Raw genomic sequence first — 24,054 nt, 5'->3', positions numbered from 1 at the left:
CCCCAGCACTGCTGAGTGGGGTCACTATTTTTATGAAATCACTACAGTGCGGGAGGCTGGTGAATATAGCTGTCAGCCAGAAAGGGCTGATCAACAGCTATCTGACATCTGCTGCTCGTTGATTTTATTTCATATATTTAAAATTCCATCAAGATTGTTTCATTTCATTCATTAATTGCATTTTAAATGAAAATGATTTTTTCTGTTATTTACTAATAGCCCAAAAGGCACTGCAAAACAACTGATTATAAACATCTTTTACTACTATAGTTGTTTGAATTACTATGTAAAAGTTTTACATAGTATTTGCATGTGTTTCCCACAGTAATTAGATTGTTCTTTATGTCTTTCGAGTGTAGTGCCAGATGACTTGTTTATATATAGAAAGTTTCAAATGTGTCATTAGAATCTTGATTTGAACTATGTCCACAAGCAGCCACTGCCATAGCCTGTCCTACTCGCCTGCTGCAGCCACAGGGACACTCGGCTGGGAAACCAGCTACTTCATCCAGCACTGCTTTTCCTCCTGATAGGGGCAGGGTGAGTCTTAGTGGCAAAGTGCATGCCTTGCATGCAGGAGAGCTTCTTTCCATCCCCAACATCACAAAAGGAAAAAAACAGACAATGCTTCTAAGCCTTGAAATGCAAATGACAGCTAAGTAATATTTATCTCATTTCTTAAATGTGCAACAGTCCATTTATAACCAGCAAATGAAACTAAGTTCTTAGTGCACATTTAACTAAGTACTTATTTAGCCTACTAATAGACTTTAGTCCTTAGTGCCTATTGCATACAAATCCTTACAGGTGACAGACTGTTTCCTGGAAACATTTGTTAGAAGAAGCACTGTATCACTGTCATCCCATCGTTCACTGATTTGCTCAAGTGGGCACCAGTAACATCTCCATTGTGAGACTTGTTACTGTTTTTAGCATATCAAATATGCCACAGGCAGTTTGCCAGGCTCCACCGTGCAGGCGGGATACTCTCGGTAGCTTGCTGGGCTCTCCAAGAAGAACGGAGGAATTGAACCAGGGTGGGCTGCATGCAAGGCAAACGCCCTACCTGCTGTGCTACCACTCCAGCCCTTAGATAATTGAGATTTTATAGAAACAAACAAAAACCCTGGGGTTGGAGAGAGAGTACAGTGGGTATGGTGCTTGCGTTGTACAAGAGACCCAGTTTGCTCTACAGCACCCCATATGGTCCCCTGAGCACTGCCAGGAGTGATTCCGGAGCACAGAGCCAGGAGTAACTCTTGAGTCAAGCTAAATGTTGTCCCCATGCCCCTCCTCCAAAAAAACCCCTACATTAAATACGTATGACAATCAGAACTTCCCAGAAGTTTATCAGCTTCACTGTTGGAATCTGATGAGAACAGCAAGAATGGGAATACATTTGGAATGCCAAAATTATTTAAATTCACATTACATAATTTTATTTCCTGTAAAGAAGTGCTGAGTACAGGGCTAGAGAAGATCAGTGTGTAAGGCACTTGCCTTGAATGCAGCCAACCTGGGTTCAATTCCCAGTAACACATATCACCCCTGGGTACTGCCAGGAGTGATCCCAGAGCACAAAGCCATGAGGTGAGCTCCTAACACTGCTAGGTTTAGCCCAAACATCCTCCCCTACCATCAGAAAAAGGAACACTGAATAAAATGACTAAAATATTTCAATTATGTAATCAGAGCCATCCTTTTAGTATTTCCCCAGCAAAACGGGTAGCAGTTATTTGATAAGTATGCAATTAGCATTAAAATTTCCCATTTAAATAAATATGTAACATCCAGGGGGGCAGAGAGATAGCACAGTGGGTAGGGCATCTGCCTTGCACATAGCCAACCTGGGTTCAATTCAATCCCTGGAATCCTATATGATCCCCCAAGCTCCACCAGCAAAAATTCCTTAGTGCAGAGCCAGGAGTAAGCCCTGAGAATCGCCGGGTGTGGCCTAAAAAACAATAAATAAATATGGAACATCCTAAAGGAAGGAAGAGAGTCAAATGCATAAAATAATCTGCTAATCTACTAAAATATGTAATCAACTAAAATATGTCCTAATAAACAAACATACAATGCACTAATTGAGCATTACGTCAAAGTAGATATTTTTGATTTAATACAACACTGGGCCAAAGAGACTCTAGTGGGCTGAGTGCATGCTTTGCATGCAGGATACCTGGTAAATCCCTCGAACACTATCGGGAGTGACCATGAACACACACCCAGAAGGACTAACTGGGGGCTGGATGTAGCCCCAAAACTAAGGGGGGAAATTACAATCCTAGAACAAGCACTTTGCTCTACCCTCCAAATCTACCTAACTCTAACTGAAACCAGCAATTTATTCTCTTTTAAGCGGATCTGCCAAAATCTGGGATCAGAGTTTTAATTACATTCCTCATTTGCTATGAATTTGCCACGAAGCATCAGCTACTAAAGGTACAGTGATAGAACGATCACGCATACAACTACTGCTAGGATGGTGACTGGCCTATCTTCTTAAACACAAAGTAAATCAGTTCCTAAAATACCCTTCCACAAGGTTTTCAAATCATAATGGAAAGACAAGAATTTCCAAAATATGGTTTTTCTAAAAATTTCTGAAGGAATACATTACTGATCTAAAAGTCAGTTTAGGGGGCCTGGAGCTATAGTGCAGCAAGTAGGACATTTGCCTTGCACAAAGTCGACCCGGATTTGATCCCCAGCATCCCATATGGTCCCCTGAGCACCACTAGGAGAAATTCCTGAGGGCAGAGCCAGGAGTAACACCTGTGCATCACCAGGTGTGACCCAAAAAGCAAAAAAAAAATGAATAAATAAATGAAAGTCAGTTAAGAAACAGTAAAATACATATCGGTCAGTAGTGGAGCATTTGCTTTGTACGCATGAGGCCCTGAGTTCAATTCCCAGCACCACCTCCAGCAGGGCAATAATAAAATGTAGTACAATTTCGTCTCTCGTTTAAAATGTTCTCTATGAACAGACACATAACAACACTAAACTCATCAGAAGAGAACAGAATTCTTATACTCTTTTACCGGCCATCCCATCTTTTGGTAACTCTGCTTTGCCAACGGTAACCGAGCTTTACATTTCCTATGTTTAAATTGACAAACCAATGAAATGGCAAGACGGCCAAAGATTCCTGCTGAGAGATCTTCGTCCCAAGGGATGTGAAGGGACTTAAGCAGAGAGAAGCACTGAAGCTGGGTATGACAAACTAACCATGGTGCAGGAATATGGGGTGTGGGGAGGAACGGTGTTAGTCACCATGATTAAAATTATTTCAGTCTTCCCTTACCCCCCCCCCCACTCCTCCACCCTGCACACGGCCGCAGACGTCTCCCCCATAGATGAGCCTGCGCCACTATGGCAGCATCTCAACACCCCTGGCTGACAGTGGCACCGTGCAGATGTCATCTGCATGAAGGGAACTGGCTTCCGGTCCCGCTCGGTGTGAAAAGTGTCACAGCAGCACACCCTGGTCAGAGTCCTCCATACTCCAAAGGGGTCCCCAGGCCCTGTCCCGGAGCATGCAGGGCCTGGGCAGCGAGACTGCCTGCCAAGGGCGGGGTTGTTTGTATGTATATCTGCAATCATCAGGCAGCCTGAGAGACAGCCCAACACGAAGTCTGACACAGAGGAGGGCATACAATAGAAATCAAATCTGGAAAAAAATCACGAGTCATGTTTGCCTCACTCAAACACAATGATTAAAAACAAAAATAAAAACAAAAACAAAAAAACCACAAACAAAAAACACAAGACCTTGCAGGGTCCAAGAGACGCTACAGAGCCGAGGGCATCTGCCTTGTACTCAGCAGGGTTCAATTCCCAGAAAGGCACAGGGTCCCTACTCCCACCCCCAGCACCGGCTGCCGTGATCCCTGAGCACAGAGGCAGGAGTAAGCTCTGAGCTGCCAGGCTGTAGCTCCCATCAAGTGAAAACAAAAACATGTAAAAGTTTGTTGGGCAGGGGCTGGAGCAATAGCACAGCGGGTAGGGCGTTTGCCTTGCACGCGGTCGACCCAGGTTCGATTCCCAGCATCCCATATGGTCCCCTGAGCACCGCCAGGGGTGATTCCTGAGTGCAGAGCCAGGAGTAACCCCTTGCATCGCCAGGTGTGATACAAAAAGCAAAAAAAAAGTTTGTTGGGCAACCACTCGAGGCCTCATTCCCCCACAACTGTTCCTGTTTGGGGCAGTAAATGTCCGTAGCTCTACTTCATTTCAAAAGCAGAAAAGAGAGAGAGACAAACTCAGATACAGGTGTCTATCTTAAAAACATATTTCCTTCTGAGAAGCTCTATTACCAGACAGCTCTGAGGAGCTACTTATTTCCTGATAAGGAGTAAAAACTTGTTTACTCTGAATGAAAGAAGAGATTGTAATTTGAGGCTTAAAAACAATCATCTCCTTACCCTCCGGGCAGAGAGGTTCTCCAAAGCTGCATTTCAGTCTGCCCTAGCTATGGAGGCCGCAACGCAATCTTGGCAGACACACGGACACACGGACGTGTGCAGAGGCTAGAAGAAAATCCAGGTGAAGGAGGTCTGAGCTCTATCAGTGGTTTCACGACTTTGTGAATGGCTTTTGTTTTGTTTTTTGAGGGGAAGCATACTTGGTGGTGCTGGGGCGGGGGGGGGGGGGTGCAGTGCAGGGAATCGAACCCAAGTCATCAATTGTGGAATGCATACACCCCACCACTTGTGCCCCATGTTCCACTCGCACTATCTTGTTGGAATCACTGCAATGGGGGGAGTGACACTTTTCAGCCTTTCTCTCCATCAGGGACCCCTGCTGACCATGGTTCCTTCTTGTGTTCCCCACCCCCACCCCACCACGGGTCCTACCAACTAGGGTTGGCCCCATAGTCTTGTGCTATGCCCCCAACACCAATTTATGACATTTTTCACCTTTGCCGCTATTGCAATATCCTGGGGCAGCCCCCGGGGAGTCCTAAGGCTCCAGGCTACTAACATATCATCAGAAACTCATCTTACTAACAGGCAAGAAAGAGACTGACAGTGATAAAATCCTGAAAACCAATGTTAAGTGTTAATCTCCACTTCATTAGTTTGCCCTATAGAGAGTATGCAATTTCAGAGAATTTTGGAGCAATCTGAAGGATACCTTAAGATACAGAATCCAGTTTAATCATTCAACATTTCCTGGAATCAAATGCTAAGGCACCGATAGATTAAGTAACTTGCCAAAGGTCTCAAAGCCTGGGGTCTCCAAGCTATTCATGAGGGGCAAGGTGAAATAAAAAAAAACAGAAACAACAGTATTTAGAGAGTTCCCTTCTTCTAGTATATTTTTCTGATTTGTTTTATTTCATGGACCATACCTGCAATACTCAGGGGTCACTCGTGGTGGTGCTCAGGGCACCATTTGTGGTACCAGGGATTCCAAACCAGTCGAGGTCAAGGCAAATGACCCTAGGACTACACTTAACTTTGAAAACAGTACGTCCAGTACTGTTCTACTGCTACCACCACTGGCACCAGCATAACCACCACCACAAGCCCCTCCACCCTTCACAACAATCTCAGTTCTACAACAAAAACAGAAACTGCAAGTAATGACAGAGGGTAAATTTCCAAGAATGGAGTCTCTGGCTCAAATAGTTATTTTTGTTTGTTTTCAGCTTTGTATACACCATTCCCAAGTGTCATCTATAAAAACAGAAAACCAACTCACAAACCACTGACAGCCTCCGAGGCTGTTAGATTCATAGTTGAGCCAACCGTGGCTATTTTTAAATCTTTGCAAATATGCTAAGATGAAGAATGGTGCTTTATTTTAATGCATTTTTTTTTCATTAGTGAGGCCAAACATCTTGAATGTAACATTCTATTCCTGAGGATCTATGATAGAAATAACATCAAGAAATATATATATGTACATATATACACATTTATATCTATATATACGTATATAGATATATATAATATCCATCCTCCAGCTTATTTAAGACTGCGTTACACAAGAGCATGCTGCTGTTGCCGTTTCAAGCACAGTTCTCTGGTTGACAGGAACATCTTGCAGCACAGAGGTAGAAGCCCAAGTGAAGTCCCCGGGAACTGGAATAGGGGCTTTTCAAAACACAGGGACCCAAATGTGACCACCTGGGAAGCCCAAGTCCCAGATCTCAGAGAGGAAACCATGAGACACCCCCCAAAAAGAATGGGGCAGGGGGTCGTCACTGTCTCACTCCTGGTTAGTCTGGCAATGGCATGCACCCTAACTTTAGGCAAGAGCACAGCAAGGACCCAGCAAAGGTATAAAGCATGAGGTGAGCTAACCACAGTGCCAGTCCCTGGGGAAGACAGGGCTTGAGGAAGCGCAATTTGTTCACTTTCACCCTGTCCACAGCAGCGCTATCTATGGGGACAGTCCATGGTCACTTTTGAAAACCCTGGTATGTAAAATATCCCAAGGCAGGAGGTCCTTGTATTTTAATTCATTCAAGAACAGTTATAATTAGGAAAAGAAAGAAGTTTCCACACACTTTAGGAGCACCTAAGGAACTCACAATATAAAGGAACCCTGGAATAAAATATTTTAGAAAGCAATAACTTATTTTAATCGTTCCATAATTTGGGTTCTAAAAATACAATTACCTTCAATATAATATGTCTAGAAAGCACGTTATAAGTTGGATCACTTTAACAGACAATATTTTTTCATGAAAGAACACTATAATTGACTAAAACACAGAAATGGCTCAACAGCACATCAGAGAAATTAAGAGCAATTTAAAAACCTCTAAAACCATTTGAGTGCCAACTGCCACAGTCTATAAATATACAACTCTACCTGCTGCATATCAGAGCGAGCCATAGCATACACATAAAAATACAAACACAACGTACAGTACATTTTGCTGACATTTTATGTTAAAAAGGAACTTGAGTCCTGCATTATCATGCATTCTTTGGGGTGTCCACGTGCAAAGCACGCCGAGCTCTCCGCCGGGGACTGAGATGTTCTGTGTATTTGGTATTTCTAATCTGAACAGTCCGTGGCTGTTCCAACACGGCTGCACTGGGCACATGAATGTGCGGGACACCCCATAGCAACGCCCCTACAAAGGTTCTCCCGGGACCAGCAGGAATACCCCTCCCCTTCCTCAGGGCCCCAGCAGCAGGTCAGGGTCCCCTCACACCTCTCCCGCCACTCCAGGGCACCTGCCACTCATGTCTCGGAGTGCCTACTCGAGCTGCCCACCTCTTCCCATCTCCGGGCCTGGTCCTCTGCAGACCCCTTCTCCAAGCGGGTTGCACCCCCAGACTGCAGTCAGGACCTCACTGCCCCAAACAAAACAACATCACTTGCTGACCCTCCTCTGCGTTCAGATATGAAGTTCAAATATGTACTGTGATGGCATCATCAGGCGCTCACCTCACATGTGGATGACCCCTGGCACGGCATAATCCCTCAACGCCTCTGGGAGCAAGCCCAGGGCACAGCACCTGCCTGGCCCCCACGCACCATCGGGTGCATGCTGACCTCCCCCCGCAACAGAGAAACGTATAATTCTTTGTTTTGTTCACACCGGAGTTGTAGCGTGAAGTAGGTACATAATGATTACGGTGAGCAAACAGAAATATCAGCATTTTTCCTGCAAAGGAAATGTTACATCTGTCACGGCCTATTTCCGCATTTGTTTAACGCCTGTCTCCCCCACTCAAAGACAGACAGACACACTCACCACATCGTGGCTGATACCGGGCACAGGAGTCAGACGATGACCAGGTGCTGAGTCAACGGTTATAAAAATCGAAAGAGTAACTCAGTGCTCAGGTGAAAGTTAAGTTTTCTTCTCGGGTCACTGCAAACATATATTCTAGCATTTTTCAGAAGCTAAAGATTCACTGCCTGAATTAAGCTGCCTTAGTTGTGCTGTTTGGTTTGGTTTGGAGGGATGGCTGGTGGTGGGAATCACACACACACACACACACACACACACACACAGAGAGCAAATTTTCTACCACTGAGCCACATCCTCAATCCCAGCCATTGCCTTTCCTGGCATCTTTATCCCCTCATGACTATGTGGGGGCCCAGAATCATCAATTTAATAAAACATTTTGACCGGAGCCAGAGAGATAGTACAGTGGGTAAGACACTTGCCTTGCACACAGCTGAGCTGGGCTCAAGCCCCGGCACCACTGAGCCCTGCCAGGAGTGATCCCTGAGCACTAAGCCAGGAGTAATCTCTGAGCACCACCAGATGTGTTTCCCCCAACCTCCAACAAACAAACAAAAAACATTCTGGCCAATCCCTATGATCGATGGAAAAGTACAACATTCCCGTTGTCTCCTGTGAGGGAGAGTCGGCAGAACAGAAGAGTCAGCTGCCTGTTGGTGCCTGGTTAGCTCCTGAAGGCGTGGACCGGGGGAGGGGGAGCTCCCACCAGCCCTCTGTGCCCACAGGGGTGCCACACGCAGAGCCTCTCTGCCCAAGAAAGCCTTGCCTTCAGGATTTGCTGGTAGACAACAACCCGTGACCAGCTTTTCCTCTCCGCTGCTAGAGGCATTAGGGCCACCCTGTCCCCTTGGGACGCCTGGAAACTGCCTGCGCTCTGCCCCGCACACCTCTCTCCCCAGCAGCGTTTGCCTTGACTCACTCAGCCACGATGACTCAGTGGTGTGAATTCTACTCTATGCAGACTCCTGAGTGTCCCTGTGCTGACCACTGAGCCAGCGAGACCCTCCCCCCCCACCAACACACACACACACACACACACACACACACACACACACACACACACACACACTCACCCATCTACCAGTTGTCACGTGGATTCTACTCAAACACAGTGGTTGGGGAAAGTGCATGCCTTCAGATACTCTGGCTGGCCACGGCCCAGCCATTTGCTCCTAATGAATGGAATTTAGCAAATGTGATGGATGTCACCTCCAAGATTAGACGACAAAGCTCTGTGACCTTCATCTTACCCGCCCCCTCTGCGGTGTCTCTGGCCTCAGCCATCTTGTGAGCTGCCCCCAGCAGAGACCCAGCAGACTGGGGGCGAGGGGGCACATGCCCCGCCCCCCTGCCAGCTAAGGACGAGAGCCCCCCCACCTGGCTCCAGGGAGGAACTGAGTCCCACCGATTTTAACATTCGTAAGCCTGATGCCAGCCCAACCTGTGAGCCCTGAGAAGCAGGTGAGGCCACACCTGGAATTTCTCACTCCCCGGAAACTATAAGATAAAAAATCATTGTTGCAAGTCGCCCGAAAGCGGGGTAAACAGTGAACGGTGCTCACCGAGAGGTGAACAGTCACGGCCGCGCATGACAAATTCTGACACCTCAAGCAGCTCAAAAGTCCAGTGGAATGCAAGCAAGGAAAGGGTCTGTCACTGAACATCAGAACAAGCCAGGACAGCGACTCCTGGCAAGATGGGAAACCAAACAAACGCCCAGCCCCAACACGTGGCGCAGACACACGAGGCCAGGGCCTGCAGCAGGCACCTCACCGCCTGGGCCCTGTGAGACGGAGCCCGCAGCGCCCACCGCCCACAGCCCCTCTGCCCGGACAGCACAGGGAGCACCGGGCCAATGCTGCTCTGCTCTCACTGGTCTCGTTTAAAAACCAACCTCCTGGGAGCCGGGGCAAGAATGCAGTGGGCTAGGCACGTGCCTCGCACACAGCTGGCCTGGGTTCAGTCTCCTGCATCCCAGAGGGTCCCTCAAACCCTCCAGGAGTGATTCCTGGTCACTGAGCCAGGAGTAAGCCCTGAGCACTGTCTTTAAAAAAAACAAAACAAAACAAAAAAAAACTCTTTAAAAGATCTTTTAGCCCAAGCTTTAAAAAATAAATAAATAACTATTCAATCAATAGTAACTGAACGCAGGCCAGGCAGGCCCGTGCTGTGTGTGGGAGGGCTGGCCGGGAGGGGTGCCGAGAGCGGGGGCCTGACACAGAGTAAACACGAGGCAGGCTATGCCCAGGGCAAGGCTAAAGGCTCAAGCTCTGCCCACGACACCAAGTCCAACTGGCACCCAGAGGCCAAGGCCAGTCTGCTGGTCATTCTGCTGGGAAATCTACCTTTACCCCAGAGATTTCCATTTTTGCCCTTCCTGTTCACTGAAACCTCCCTTCACCCGCCCAGGCTCCCAGGCAGAGCACCAAGGCCCACCACGGGCAGGCAGCTGGACAGGCGCCAATCTCTCTCAAGCTCCCTCCCACCTCGTTCCCTTCCTGCGCCTCCACCCCCCACCCCTGTCCTACCAGCTGGCCATCTAGCTTTCTGTCATGAGCCTCTCCCCCCACTCACATGATCTTCACCTGCGGACCCCTTGGGGGTGGGGACCCCAGGCTCGCTGCTCTACACTGTGGAGCCGGAAGGCAGCTGGCTGGGCGTGAAGGAAGACAGAGTCCAGATATTTAAACTAACCACTTGCCACTCAAACACAATTACTTTTCAGCGCAAAAACAGTTATGTTAGTTGACACGATTTTTCACCCTTATTTCCCTGTTACACTCTGCTCCACACAGCTTGGTTTATAATAACGTTGCTTCTCGAACAGGGTCACTCGCTCAATACATTCGCACAGATATGTCCACCGGCCAGGCTAAAGGTTTCAGCTTCCAAAGGCGCTCGGAAAGTGACTCATCGCTAAGGAGCATTACAAAGGACACAGCCAACAGTTAATGCTTTCTTACCTTTCTTGATTGCTCTTTAACCTTTTATCTCTCTCCCTCGGCCGTGTTCTACCATTCCAGACATTCCTACCACTTTCCCCCCCTTTCCCTGCTATTATTCCATTTCCCTCCACAACTCCCTAAATTGGTATCAGGAAGAAATAGAGTTTCACTGGTTAGCACTGACTTGACCAGTGAAACAGCTTCAGCACGGCCAGTGTTTGAAAGCCGAGGAGTATTCTGTCCTTCAGAAAGAGTCTGTATGCTTTGGGGGAGATGGACATACTAGAGGTTTTGCCTCCATCCGCAGCCCCAAACTGTATTTCACTGGACAAGTGATTTGACCCCTTGTTTCAGGTTTCCTCTCCAGGGCATGAAAGTCTCTCTGTCAAGTCATTAGAACTAAAAGAGGCTGAACAAGTCAAGTGCCTGCCATGGTAAGTAATTCCCTAGCTTTATCTCCCATATACTACAGAACTAAAGTTCCTTGTCACACATTTCCGCATTTCTGGAGGTGCGGCGGTCACAGGGCACTGGACTGTTTTTTTTTTTAAATCTCCCTTGCTTAGGCCAATAATTCTGAGAGCTACAATTCTGCAGCTTTCCAGCAATGGCCACGCCAGTGAAGTGGGCAAGTGGTCTGGATGCATTTCTCCTAACTATGATTCAGAGGCTTCTGTCGTTTCATTCTCACAACCCCCCCTCCCCTCGCCTCCCCACCCGACTTCACCTGCAAACTCTACCTGTGGAAAATTAGCCATCTGTGCATTTTGGCACTGTAGTTTCCTGGCACACGTGGTTCTGCTAATCCCATGCTCACTCAGCCTGCCAGCAAGTGCAGCTCTAGCCACCTTCAGCCTCCCGTAGAAGGCAGGATGCCGAGGGGTGGGTGGGAGGGGACGGGGGGGAGAGCGAGGAGAGGGATGACCAACACAGCACAATCACAGCTATCCTGCAGGTCAGTCAGGAAAAAAAATCCATGGAGTCTGTTCTGCCTACCAAGGCAAAATCCTCAGGTTGTGGGTTCCAAGCTCCCTGATGAATATACCACTAAAGACTAAAGCAAAAAGCAAAACAAGAAACAAACAAAAATCAATAATTAAAGTTTGGGCCTTCTGCATTAACAAAGAAGCATAAAGCACAGAAAACTGAGATCTTTCTCTTATGTTTTATTCAAATATTCTGGATTTTGTCCACTCAAATAGTGTGTGTGTGGGGGGGGGGGCACATTTGTCAAATGGAGTTACCATATGTATAATTATTCAAATAACCTAGTGATAATGCTGTGATTTGCATTTGCTATCACTTTAAATAAAGACACGATGTAAAAATTTCAAGAAAAGTAATTAAATCAAGCATCTCCAAAAAATGCAATAGAAATTGGAGAAATAGCACAAGGGTTAAGACATTTGTCTTACGTGAGGAGATAATTCCAGCAGAATCCCTGAGCACCCTTAGGAATGACCCTGTGGTCCCGTGAGCAGAGAGCTGGATGGAGCCCCCTGAACATTTCTGGGTATGGCCCCAAACAACAAAAAACAAATTTTAAATAATAAAATAACCCCTTTAACGCTCCACCATCAACAGCAAAGTTTTAAATGCAGGAGGATGACCAGAACGAGAACCGTAACTTCAGGCAGTCAGCCTTTCTTACAAGTTTCCAGCCAGGCAATGGCTGCTCATTCCTGAGCCACGCTGAAGGGAGTAAGAATTTAAGGTGTCCCATTCGTGCCACCAGGCCAGTCCCACTTTCCTAGCTTATGCATAGAAGTCTCCAAGTGGTGGTAGAAGCAGGAGCGGATTCTAACAGCTAACACGTGGGGCCTGTGTTTGAGGGGGAACCCGGGCTCTATCTGTACTGGTGCCTGGAAAACCCAAAATACCATTCCATCTGGATTTGCATAGTCTAGTTTCTTTTGTGTAGGTTTGTAGACAGCTCTCTGCAGCCAGTTGGATCAGGTCAGATGGGGAGCAGGTTCCCAAAGCCTGCTCCCGTCACTCACATACACTCCTTCAGTGAGTTTCCCTGCTATCCAAGACCCCATCTCCCAGTGCCCCCAATCATACATCTCTCCTCACACAGGGCAGATACAGGCAGAGTCAGGGTTCTGGTTCTCCTTGAAACAAATACAGGCAGAACCTGGATCCAGTGTCTCTGGTGCAAATACAGAAAAGCCTGGATCCCGGGTTCCCTGGCACAAATACAGACAGAGCCTGGATCCCGGGTCCCCCTTGTGCAAATACAGAAAGAGTCTAGATCCTGGGTCCCCATGGCTCCCAAAGCTCCTTTTCAGTTCCCCATTCTGTTGCAGGAGGTTTTGCTGTCAGTAGATTTTCAGAAAAATCAAGCCTTGGATCATGGAACATATCACTTGCATGAAACCTTAACACCCAATTTGGTGCCCCTGACTTCACCAGCACATTGACCCCAAGTTCTAACATTGAAAAAATTGTCTGAAATGCCTCAGACCTCTAAATAAAAAGAAGAGAGAAACAAGGTTCTTTCTTCCTATGGAACTTTGAGAATGAACAATACTGCAACCTGTAACAAACTTCACCTCTCTTAACTTATTCTTATATTCAAGACTATATTCATCTCTAAGATTTTTTTTTTTTTTTGCTTTTCGGGTCACACCTGGCTATGCTCAGGGGTTACTCCTGGCTTTGCACTCAGGAATTACTCCCGGCGGTGCTCTGGGGACCATATGGGATGCTGGCATTTGAACCTGGGTTGGCCGCACGCAAGGCAAACGCCCTACCTGCTATGCTATTGCTCCAGCCCCTAAGACTTTCTTAATTAATATGGAAATGTATTACTGGTGAAGGGTGTGGTGTTGGGATAATGTGCACAGAAAACCGTCATTAACAGACTGACAGTAAAATCATATAACCTCAATTTTAAAAAGGTTTTTAAAAATCAGGCTGAAGCCCTTTGGATCCGGCTGCGGAGCGAGCATGAAGGATGAGCCCAAGGGCGCGCCCTTGGACTCCAGGCAGCCCACTGAACTAATTCCGGCATGGGACCAGAGACCCCACGGTGCGCTGAAACAGTGGGACCCGGGCATCCCCCAATTCTTTTAACCTGTCTCTCTCTCTCAACTCCTCCCTCCTGAGCACAGCGCAGGATCCGCGGTTTTCCTGAGCGCAAAATGGAGCCGGCGACCGAGCTGAAACAGGACGCTTTCGCGCGCTTGCGGGAGACCCCAGGGGGCGGGGGCGGCGACCCCCGCCCACACCAGATAGATATTTAAACCCACCTCCCCCACGTGTGCTTCCCTTTGGATCCGGCTGCGGAGCGAGCATGAAGGATGAGCCCAAGGGCGCGCCCTTGGACTCCAGGCAGCCCACTGAACTAATTCCGGCATGGGACCAGAGACCCCACAGTGCGCTGAAACAGTGGGACCCGGGCATCCCCCAATTCTTTTAACCTGTCTCTCTCTCTCAACTCCTCCCTCCTGAACACAGCGCAGGACTTCTCCATCTTATGAGCACCATAAAAGGGTAAAAGTTTGTAGTGATGTTATTTCTGGTTGTACTTTCCCTGGACTTTATACAGAAACCCAAACCGCGCGGCCGCTACCGCGGCCGCGCGACCTAATGTTATCTCAGCATCAGCAATATGTAATGGTTCGCTTTTAATGGGTCGGACTTTTGTGGGAGATCCTAACAAGAATAGTAAGTCTGTTGCTGAAATATTGAAGGCAATCAAAACGGTAGCCATCTCTCTAGACTAAACTAAGCTATATCCCCACGCCAGCTGAGAAGAAATTTTCTTCTTTCTCGGGAAGAAACGCGGCGTGTCGTCAACTACGGTGTGATGTCCATTAAGCAAACAGACCTGGTGGCGTGGGAATGGGATATAAGGGGAAAAATTATGTACATGGAACAGTGGGACGCTGGTGGAATCTCGAGCCGGAGCCGATACCAGCGCAAGACCTTTGATTCCAGAAACTGGTTCCAGACATTCTACTAGTCTATCAACTAAGCCAGAGCCCCACGTCTGCTGATGACGGGAAATAACCATCCTTTTCGTTTTTTTTTCCCTTGTCAGGCAGCGTGGCGATTACTAAACAGGCGTGAACTCGGTGGCGCGGGGCAAGGGGGAAAAAGAAAAGTTATGTAACAAACAGCGGGACTTAATATCTCTATATTCTTAGCAGTGGAGAACTATCAAATGCCTCCTTGGCAATAGGACTGCTTTTCTTTTTTGGGGGAAACCCCAACAACGGTAGTGAGTTGTGTGTCGAAACATGGAATGTAATCGAGATAAGGCATAAACGAAGTGAAACTTATCAAGTACAAGGGTGGGGACTGGGGAGGTGGGAGGGGGCGGCAGGTATACTGGGGGGGTTGGTGATGGAGGATGGGCACTGGTGAAGGGAAGGGTGTTTGAGAATTGTATAACCGACATAATCCTGAGAACTATGTAACCCTCCACATGGTGATTCAATAAAATTAAATAAAAAAATAAAAATAAAAAATAAAAAAAAAAATCAGGCTGAAACAGCAGTACAACAGGAAGGGCACTTGCCTTGCGTGTGCCCTACACCACGATGGTCCTCTGAGCCCTGCTGGGAGTGACCCTTGAGAGAAGTGTCATGAGTGAGCCCCGAGTACCACTAGTGTGGCTCCTAAACCAAAAACAGAATCAAGTTTCAAAAATAAAGAAATGTGTTTTGGGGCTGGAGCAATAGTACAGTGGGTAGGGCATTTGCCTTGCACACGGCCGACCCAGTTTCAATCCCTGGCATCCCATATGGTTCCCCGAGCACCACCAGGAGTAATTCCTTAGTGCAGAGCCAGGGAGTGACCCCTGTGCAACGCTGGGTATTATTACCCAAAGAGAAAAAAAAAAGTGTTTTGTAAAACCCCTGCTTTATTTTTTTAAATTTATTTATTTTTAATTAGTGAATCACCGTGAGGGTACAGTTACAGATCTGTACACTTTTGTGCTCATGTTTCCCTCATACAAAGTTCGAGAACCCATCCCTTCACCAGTGCCCATTCTCCACCACCAGTAAAACCAGCATCCCTCCCACCCTCCCCAGTCCCATCTCCCCCCACCCCACCCTGCCACTGTGGCAGGGTATTCCCATCAGCAGTGTAGAAGGGTCCCTTTCTCCCCACATCCTCTCCAACAGCGGTTGCTTTAGTTCTTTTGGATGTGTGCTAGTCTCTGTGGTGTGAGGTGGTATCTCATGGTTGTTTTGATCTACATCTCTCTGATGATTAGTGATGTAGAGCACTTTTTCATGTGCCTTTTGGCCATTCGTATCTCTTCCTTGGGAAAGTTTGTTCATTTCTTCGCCCCATTTTTTGATGGGGTTGGATATTTTCTTCTTGTAGAGTTCAACCAGTGCTTTATATACCATTGATATCAACCCCTTATCTGATGGGTGTAAAACCCCTGCTTTAAAAATAGTATCACGCTCTCATCTGAGATCCTATCCTATGAAAACCACCCTAAACAAAAACCAATTTAATTAAGAAAATTGTAGTATAGGGCTAGAGCGATAGCACAGCGGGTAGGGCGTTTGCCTTGCACGCGGCCGACCCGGGTTCAAATCCCTGCATCCCATATGGTCCCCTGAGCACCGCCAGGGGTAATTCCTGAGTGCAGAGCCAGGAGTAACCCCTGTGCATCGCCAGGTGTGACCCAAAAAGCAAAAAAAAAAAAAAAAGAAAAGAAAAAGAAAATTGTAGTATAAGGGCTGGAGCAATCGTACAGGGGCTAGGGTTGTATCCTAGGGATATCGCTTTAGCACTCCACAAAGCGAAGCACCAGAGAAAATGAAGCGGGGAAGTGAGGGCTGCTGGAGCAGCTCCTGGGCCTGAGTCCAGGCCCGGGGCCCTCCCTGCCATCGGACTCTGAGCTGCTACACTAGCCTACCTTCCTCCAGGAGAACGGAGAGATTTATTCAATACATACAAACACCTAGAAAACAGCTCCCCAGCGCTGCGTCACTGAAGGGCCAGACCTGCTCTCACTCTATCACACACCCTTCTTTGCATCGGTCCCCTTCCGTCCAGTGCCCTCGGTCCTCGAACTGCCCATGCACTTACTCCTCATTTCTGTCTCCACCTATACCATCAGCTCTCCAAGTGCACCCAGGGCACCGCCTAGTGAATAAAACCACTCAAACTGGGGCTGCCCCAAATCTTCCTATACCATAGCAATTACACACCAAAAGCCCTGAGACACATCTGGCCACAGATGTGCTTGGCTTAGGTAGCCATGTTTTAGAATCAGCCATGAACACCTTAAGAATTAGGATAAATTCACACACAAATGCAAAATGTTAGATACTTTCCAGAATAAAATGACTTGCCAGCAGTAGGTCCAACATGCTGTCATTCTCCAGTCCATCCATCGCCACCCATTCCTTACAGCCTACACCTTTCTTCAGCTCTCTAAATTATTTGCTAGAATCTGCCTAGACCACAGAGCATAATTTCCCTCACTCCCCACCAAATACTTCACAAAACAGCATAGAAGTCAGAGGAGACGTGGTCATTGATCATTATTGCCTTATGCTACAACTGCCAACTTGGTGAGCGAACTCCAGGGCCCACTGTCAGATTTAATCTGGAAGAAAGAAGCCCCAGCTGCCCTGCAAAGCCCCTGGCCCAGGTCTGTCCTAAAGCACTTTCTGTTGCAGACCTGCTGGATCAACTGATCCCTAGATCCTGCCGCAATCCAATGATCCCTTTGGGATTGGCCAGGATGAAAAAGAATTGATAAAGTACTGAATCATAAATGAGAGAGTTCCTGATAATGAGATGATTCAGTAATGACTGCAAATGAATTACTCAACACCAACACATTTTTCTGTTAGAAGTTTCAACCGTGGTGGGCTCCTGATATGAATTTTACATGCGATTTGCAGCATCTGTCTTCTTTTATTCTCTAAGTAGCCATTCAAAATCCATATTTTTTCATGGTAATGTAATTCCATTAGGAAGAGAATAGAAAGTGCATGGAGGGATCAATCTTACGCTGAAATAAAGAGACTAAATGACCTTCTCCTTCTCTACTTTCTCCCACAGACTGGTCTGTGGTGCTCCAATTAAACTATGAAAAAGTCTTCTCCCCACTGCAGCAGAGAGGGGACAGGACATAAAGAACCCCAAATGCCATCTGAAACTAATTTCATGCCTCAAACTTCTGTTCAGACCTGGGCTTAGGAAAACAGAAAATGATGGGGCCAGCGGGGTTGCCTTTTAATTCACTGCTTTTGAGATCTTCAGTTTATCTTCTACATTTCAAACAATAAAGAACTTTTTTTAAATACGGAAGATGACTACTCACAAAGGAATTAATAACCATTCCGCATAGTAAATAATTAATAGTTTTGAAAGATTTGGTGATAACTGAAACAAAAGCTATCAGTTTCCTTTCTGTTTTGTAAGAGGAATCATTACACTGAATATAAACAGTATTATTCATGAATTACAAAAACAGTCTGTGCCTGATAATAAAAATAGTGATTACAGGCTACAGGGGGGAAAAGAAAAGTTTTTGCTTCTTAGAGAAAAAAAAAACCTCAAAAACATACAAACCATTGTTAAGAAATATACCCAGTAGTTTCTCTCTACTGCAAAACAATTATTTTCTCAAAACCTTGGCTTGTTACAAGAATAAGTTCAAAATAGAATGTTCATTTATCTCCAGAATGAAGGCACCATGAACCATATTTCCTTGAAAACAAAATGAGCAAAAAGAGCCACTCCTTCCAAATCTTGCCAGTCTTTTTACGAACATAATATTAAATGTCTCAAAAATAGATAACACTTAAAAAATTTAGTCAATTTTAATTTTTGCTAGTTTGAAGTTATTCGTGCCCCCCTCTCCCACCACTTAAATCTCCAAAAGTCTTTAGTCAGTGCAACTTAAGAGCTCACTTAATTCTTTCAGAGAAAGTCAGATGATTAGAGTTGAGATACGTAACCTTAAACAATCCTGCCCCAGCCTTCCCCGCAGTCAAAAAATAAAAATAAAAACAAGTCTAAAAGATCACTTTCTCCTGTCACTGGAAGAGAGTGACTGCAAAGCTGGCAATGGCACTGATATATCTACATATATACCATACATATGGACTATATGTGTATGTATACATACATATACACAAGCTTGAGTTGAAAAGCAAAAGGATATACGTGGCACAAACCTGACCACTCCATGCACAGTACAGATTGCACAGTAAACTCCAATTGTGGTTGATCATGCAGTCGAAAAGCCTGAAGTGGGCCATGCCGGCCTCTAGCGCAGCCGCCACAGCCTCTCTGACTCAGCTTTCGTGAGCCCGGGAGCGCTGCAGTGATGTGGCTGGCAAGTCGCATCGTCTCCTCCCTTCCTGTCTCAGTGGCCACAGCGGGCTCACTGCACTGCACCATCTCCCGAAGCCCTGGGACGTCCAGGAGACGGCACGGGGAAGGTAAGACCTTCTCATAAGGCTTTTCTGTATTTATTATTATGTGGTTTGGGCCACAGTGGTGGTGGGGAGGGGGCTGGGGAAGTGGGGGGAGGGCTGGCCACACCCAGTGGTGCTCAGGGGCTGCTCCTGGCAATGTTCAGGGCACCACTGTGCCAGGGAAATCAAACCGATGGATAAAAAAGCAAATTAGATTTTTTTGGGAAGCAAAATAGTTTTTTACTGAAAGAAACTTTCTTAGAGAAATGTGAGGAGAGAGAAAGAGAGATACATATTCAAGAGAGAACACGGGCTTCTCCAGAGCAGAGGCAAAGCCCCAAGTTTGATTGAGGATACTGTCTTGGGGAGACAGAAGGAACAGCAGGGAGGACCTTTCATGCTGCCAGGCTGGGTTCAATCTCTGGCACCCCATATGGTTTTCCCAAGCCCACCCGGAGTGGTCCCTGAGCACAGAGCCAGGAGTAAGCAAGCTCCGAGCATCACTGATATGGCCCCCAAACAAAAGCGAACCCCCAAAAAAGAGAACACTGTCTTGCTCTTCTTTTTGGAGTTTCAAGGGCTACTACTGACTCACTGGACTGAGTGAGACAGAGGAAGCCCAGGTCTCAGCAAGAGACCACTTTCTCATGGCCCACCGGCCAGATGGAGAACAGGGAGCCGTCAAGGCCAGGGAGCTTCCCCAGGTTCGTTTATATAACGGAGATAATGCCCTTGTGTGGTTCTGCATGTGGAGCAAACAAAACACCTGCTACCTGATGGAAACAGCAGTGAGGCCTGAAGAGATGGTACCGGGCCCCCCCTGGCTCTGCCTGGCATCAGTTCCCCAGGTTCTGTCAGAGTTACCTGAGCAGAGTCAGGAGTGAGCCCCCTGTATAGCTGGGTGTGGCCCTCAATAAAATCAAAACAACAACACAAAGTGTCTAGTATAATAACTAATATGGCATTGATGCTGCAGCTGATTCATAATTATTAATATCCTTAAAATGGGCTCCCTTTGCGTCTACTTCACTCCTGCTTCTTGTGCTCTCCTTCCGTGATGGCATCCTCGAGGCCAGGGATTTCCAGTCTGAATGATTTCCAAGCCTCTCTCGGCCCCACCCTTGTCCTGGCTGCTGGCGGCCTGGCTCCACTCAGCACCTCAGCCGCACTCCCTGACCCGCCCAATGGGTGGCCCGCTCACTGCGACCCCTTCAGTGCCTCAATCCCTGGGGTCCCCCAAATGGAAACCAGTCAACCTGACTCCCTATTCCTGATGCCTCTCACCCCTTTACCAATGCAAATGCACTTGGAACCGGGCCTTTCCTCCTCCTCCCTGTGTCCTGCCACTCCCACAAGCTCCCCCCCCCTACCCAGCCTCCTACCCACCTCACTCCTCTCTGGGATCCCCCCTCCTCAACCAGCTACTCACCCCACCTGGGAAGCACAAAGTCACCTTGGTGCCCTGCCACCCCCTCCCAGCTGCTCCTTTTCGCCTACAGCAGGGTTCCTCAAAGGGAGTTTCTACTTGTTCTACGAGATACAGAACATGACTGAGTTGGGTGAAAGGTCTTCGATGGCAAAATAAGTTTACAAAGGGCCAGGTTAAAGAAAGATAAAGACCAGCGAGGTGGCTCAGAGTCTGAACATGACGGTCAGGTTTGAGCGCCTTGACATCAAACAACAAAGGGTCCTGTCCTGGAATGTTTGTCTCCAACTCGTCCTTTCCTGACATCTTCGGCCGCTTTGCCGGCTTCTTTCTGTCCGTTAATTGGTAACACGGGTTCTCTTCTGTCTCCATCTCCTGCTCCCCCAAGCTATAATTACAGTCTGCAACCAACTGAGACAGGCCCAACTGTTTGATCCCCACCTGAGTGTTGACGGGCCCCATGGCTGGCCCAGCACTCGTGTTTGGGAAGAGTCTGCTCACTGAATCAAGGACATGAGGGGACTTTTTGTACCAACCGAGGTTCACAGTTAAGACAGCTTATCTCTGTACAAACTTCTGTGTCCTGTTTTATGTTATTGTTATTATGGAGCTTAGGCAATAGAGAAAGCGATGAACTACGGAGTAAAGAGGAGAGCTTCATGTCCACTGAAGGCTTTGGAAAGATGCAATGGAGGCAGCTCTCACCAGAAGGTTTGCCCTTCTTTGGTCTTGTTTTTTTTCTCCAGTGATATAAAAATGTCACTCTCCCAGTAGCCACTACGCATATGCAGCAATGTTTTTCTCTTCTTTTACTGAGCTAATCCTTAGCTGACTTGCTAACACAATCCTCCCCTGCGTTAATAAATGTGGAGGACAACTCTAAGCATAATAGGACTCTACCATTAGACTTAAATCATGTTAAGATAGAATGTTTTTTACTGGGGAGATCAAGGGTCATTATCAGTTGTGAGCAAAACACAAATTGCTTCCTGAAATGATCCCAACTGAGCTGTTAGAATAAATTCCATGCCAGCAAACTCACTCAACTCCAACTCTTCTGTCTCCACCTTAGGATTTGGAAAACTCCGGAGAGGAAGGAAATGAATGGGTATTTAAAGATTTCAGGTATTTAAAGATTTTCAAAGTTCCCAAGTAATTCCAGTAAAACTGACTACGTAGTTTTACTATGTAGAACCCTGAGCTAAATAATTTGTCCAACTCCCCAACACCACCTCTCCCAAAAACAAAAAAATACTCAGACTAAAGGACTAAGTACAATCCACTTTTTATAAATCATTCCTAAATAAAATGTGTAAATAAATAACAATGTAGCAATACTAATTTCCTGGTTTTGATTATTGTACACTGGTTATTTAAGATGTTTACATTAAGGAAACTTAGGTAAAGAATATAAGGAAGTTCCACTGTTTTGCAACTTTTCTGTGTCTACAGTTATCCCAAAATAAAAGGTTAGTATGAAAGAACTCTAAGCAAGTGCAATCCAGTTGCAATGAACAACTAGATGTGACCTTTAAACATTGGTCCCAGAGTAAAAAGCAGGATTGCTTGGAGAAATGGTTGACTCCGGGCCTACGTAAAAGATGCTAGAAGGCAACAACCAAAGGCAATTAGGTTCAACACTTCTAGAAAGAAGGCTACATGACTCAAGAAAACTTGACCAGGGATGAGTCTCACCAGGAGTGATCCCTGAGCACAGAGCCAGGAATAAGCCCTGAGTACCACTGGGTTTGGCCCAAAAAATAAAAGAAAAAGAAAACTTGAAGTCACCACTCTTTCTTTAAAATTTTTTTTAATTTATTATTTTTTTTTATTTTTTAATCAGTGAGTCACAGTGAGGGTACAGTTACAGATTCAAACATTTCGTGCTTGTATTTCCCTCATGCAATGTTCGGGAGCCCATCCCTCCATCGGTGTCCATTCTCCACCACCAATGAACCCAGTATCCCTCCCACCCCCCCCAATCCCATCCCCCCACCCCACTCCGCCTCTGTGGCAGGGAATTCCAATTTGTTCTCTCTCTCTCCTTTTGGGTGTTGTGGTCTGGAATAGGGGTATTGAGTGGCGATCATGTTTGGTCACTAGTCCACTTTCAGTGCGCATTTCCCTTACCACGTGAGATCTCCACTCACAATTTACTTGGTGTTCCCTTCTCCATTTGGTATGACTTTCCCCCAGCGTGTGAGGCCAGCTTCCAAGCTATGGAGTCAACCTCCTAGTATTGTATACTACTATTCTTGGGTATTAGTCTCCTACTCTGTTATTTTATATTCCACAGATGAGTGCAATCTTTCTATGTCTGTCCCTCTCTTTCTGACTCATTTCACTTAGCATGATACTTTCCATGTTGATCCACTTATATGCTTGAAGTCACCACTTTTAAAATTGGCACAATTAGAGTTAAAATAAGAATGGGTACATGTGATTATGTTCATATACATAAACAATACTAGAGGCATGCTTACATATAAGAATACATACATGCATACATACATGCATACACAGAGATTCTTTCAAAGATGATCAGGGAACTCATTTATTTCTATACAAGAAAAAACTTTAGGAAATCATAAAGTGCTACAGGATTGCTAGATTTTTTCTCCTCAAGATCTAGCTTAAACCTCTGAAATGTTAGTTATTACCTATCTCTATTCCCTACTGACACTTTTGAAATTTCAAGAGACTTGAGTCAAATATTTTTTGTTATCTCATTGACAAAATCTGAACCTTTTTTTAATTCTCTAGAATACATGTGTAAATTTTATAGTTCCAGACCCTGCATCATCATATATTTCTTAAAAAAATAAAAAAAGAAAGAAAGAAAGAAAAGAAAAAGAGAACCCCCCAGGATTCTTGCTAAAGGAGGAAAGATAGATCTTAGACAGTAGATTTCAGCAGGAAAAAGAGATTGGAGAACAACACTGTCCGCCCTGGCCTGGAAGAATCTCTATTCCCTGGACGGCTGCAGGGAGACTGAGGGTACCACAGGCCAGCTGTACTGGCTTTGAGTCAGTTTCAGGTTGGAGCATAAGGCACCATCAGGAAGTATATTCTGAGATGGTTTCAATGAACCAGAGGTGTTCTTCAGGAAAACACATGTATAGATGATCAATCTACCCCTCTGGGAAAGAAGGAAGCTGAAAGTTAAGAGGCTTAGGGCAAACTGTCTTCCGATCTTCCTCATAGACCCCTCTGGCTATATAAATTCAGCATGACTTTCACCCACTAATTCAACACAGTAAAGTAAAAGATTTCACAACCATTTGTGTAGCATATCCATAACTTGACATCTTGAAAACATCAAGACACCAAATTGCCTACTTTGCCAAAAGACATAATACATGGCTGATAAATTTTTCAATCTGTCTATTAATTTGCTATTGAATTGCTCACCACTTAGATAATTGAACACAAAACCATTTCCAACCATTTCCATCTATATGAAGCCAGTAAATCTGGGTCAAAGTGAAGATATTTTTTTTCTCCCTGAAGCTTTTTTCCTTCTTCCTACCAAAGCTATTACGGTCCAAT

At 46.1% G+C, this 24,054-nt stretch overlaps 1 protein-coding gene across 4 annotated transcripts in view; it reads right to left on the bottom strand.

Annotated features, from left to right (window-relative positions):
- The window catches only part of ARHGAP21 (Rho GTPase activating protein 21), a 128,148-nt gene that overhangs the window by 83,252 nt on the left and 20,842 nt on the right, over positions 1–24,054 (bottom strand). Inside the window, exon 1 of one of the 4 annotated variants that reach the window (XM_055147389.1) lies at positions 18,837–18,852. The exons of the other annotated variants lie outside the window; for them this stretch is intronic. The gene's annotated coding sequence lies outside the window, so the exon portion shown is untranslated. Of the gene's footprint in view, positions 1–18,836; positions 18,853–24,054 lie in introns of those variants that run through there. 4 annotated transcript variants of the gene reach the window in all.

The sequence above is a fragment of the Sorex araneus genome, chromosome 9 (assembly GCF_027595985.1).
Source record: "Sorex araneus isolate mSorAra2 chromosome 9, mSorAra2.pri, whole genome shotgun sequence".
Lineage (NCBI taxonomy): Eukaryota > Metazoa > Chordata > Mammalia > Eulipotyphla > Soricidae > Sorex > Sorex araneus.
The sequence above is the reverse complement of the archived record's forward strand: the minus strand, read 5'-3'. Positions and strand labels throughout refer to the sequence as shown.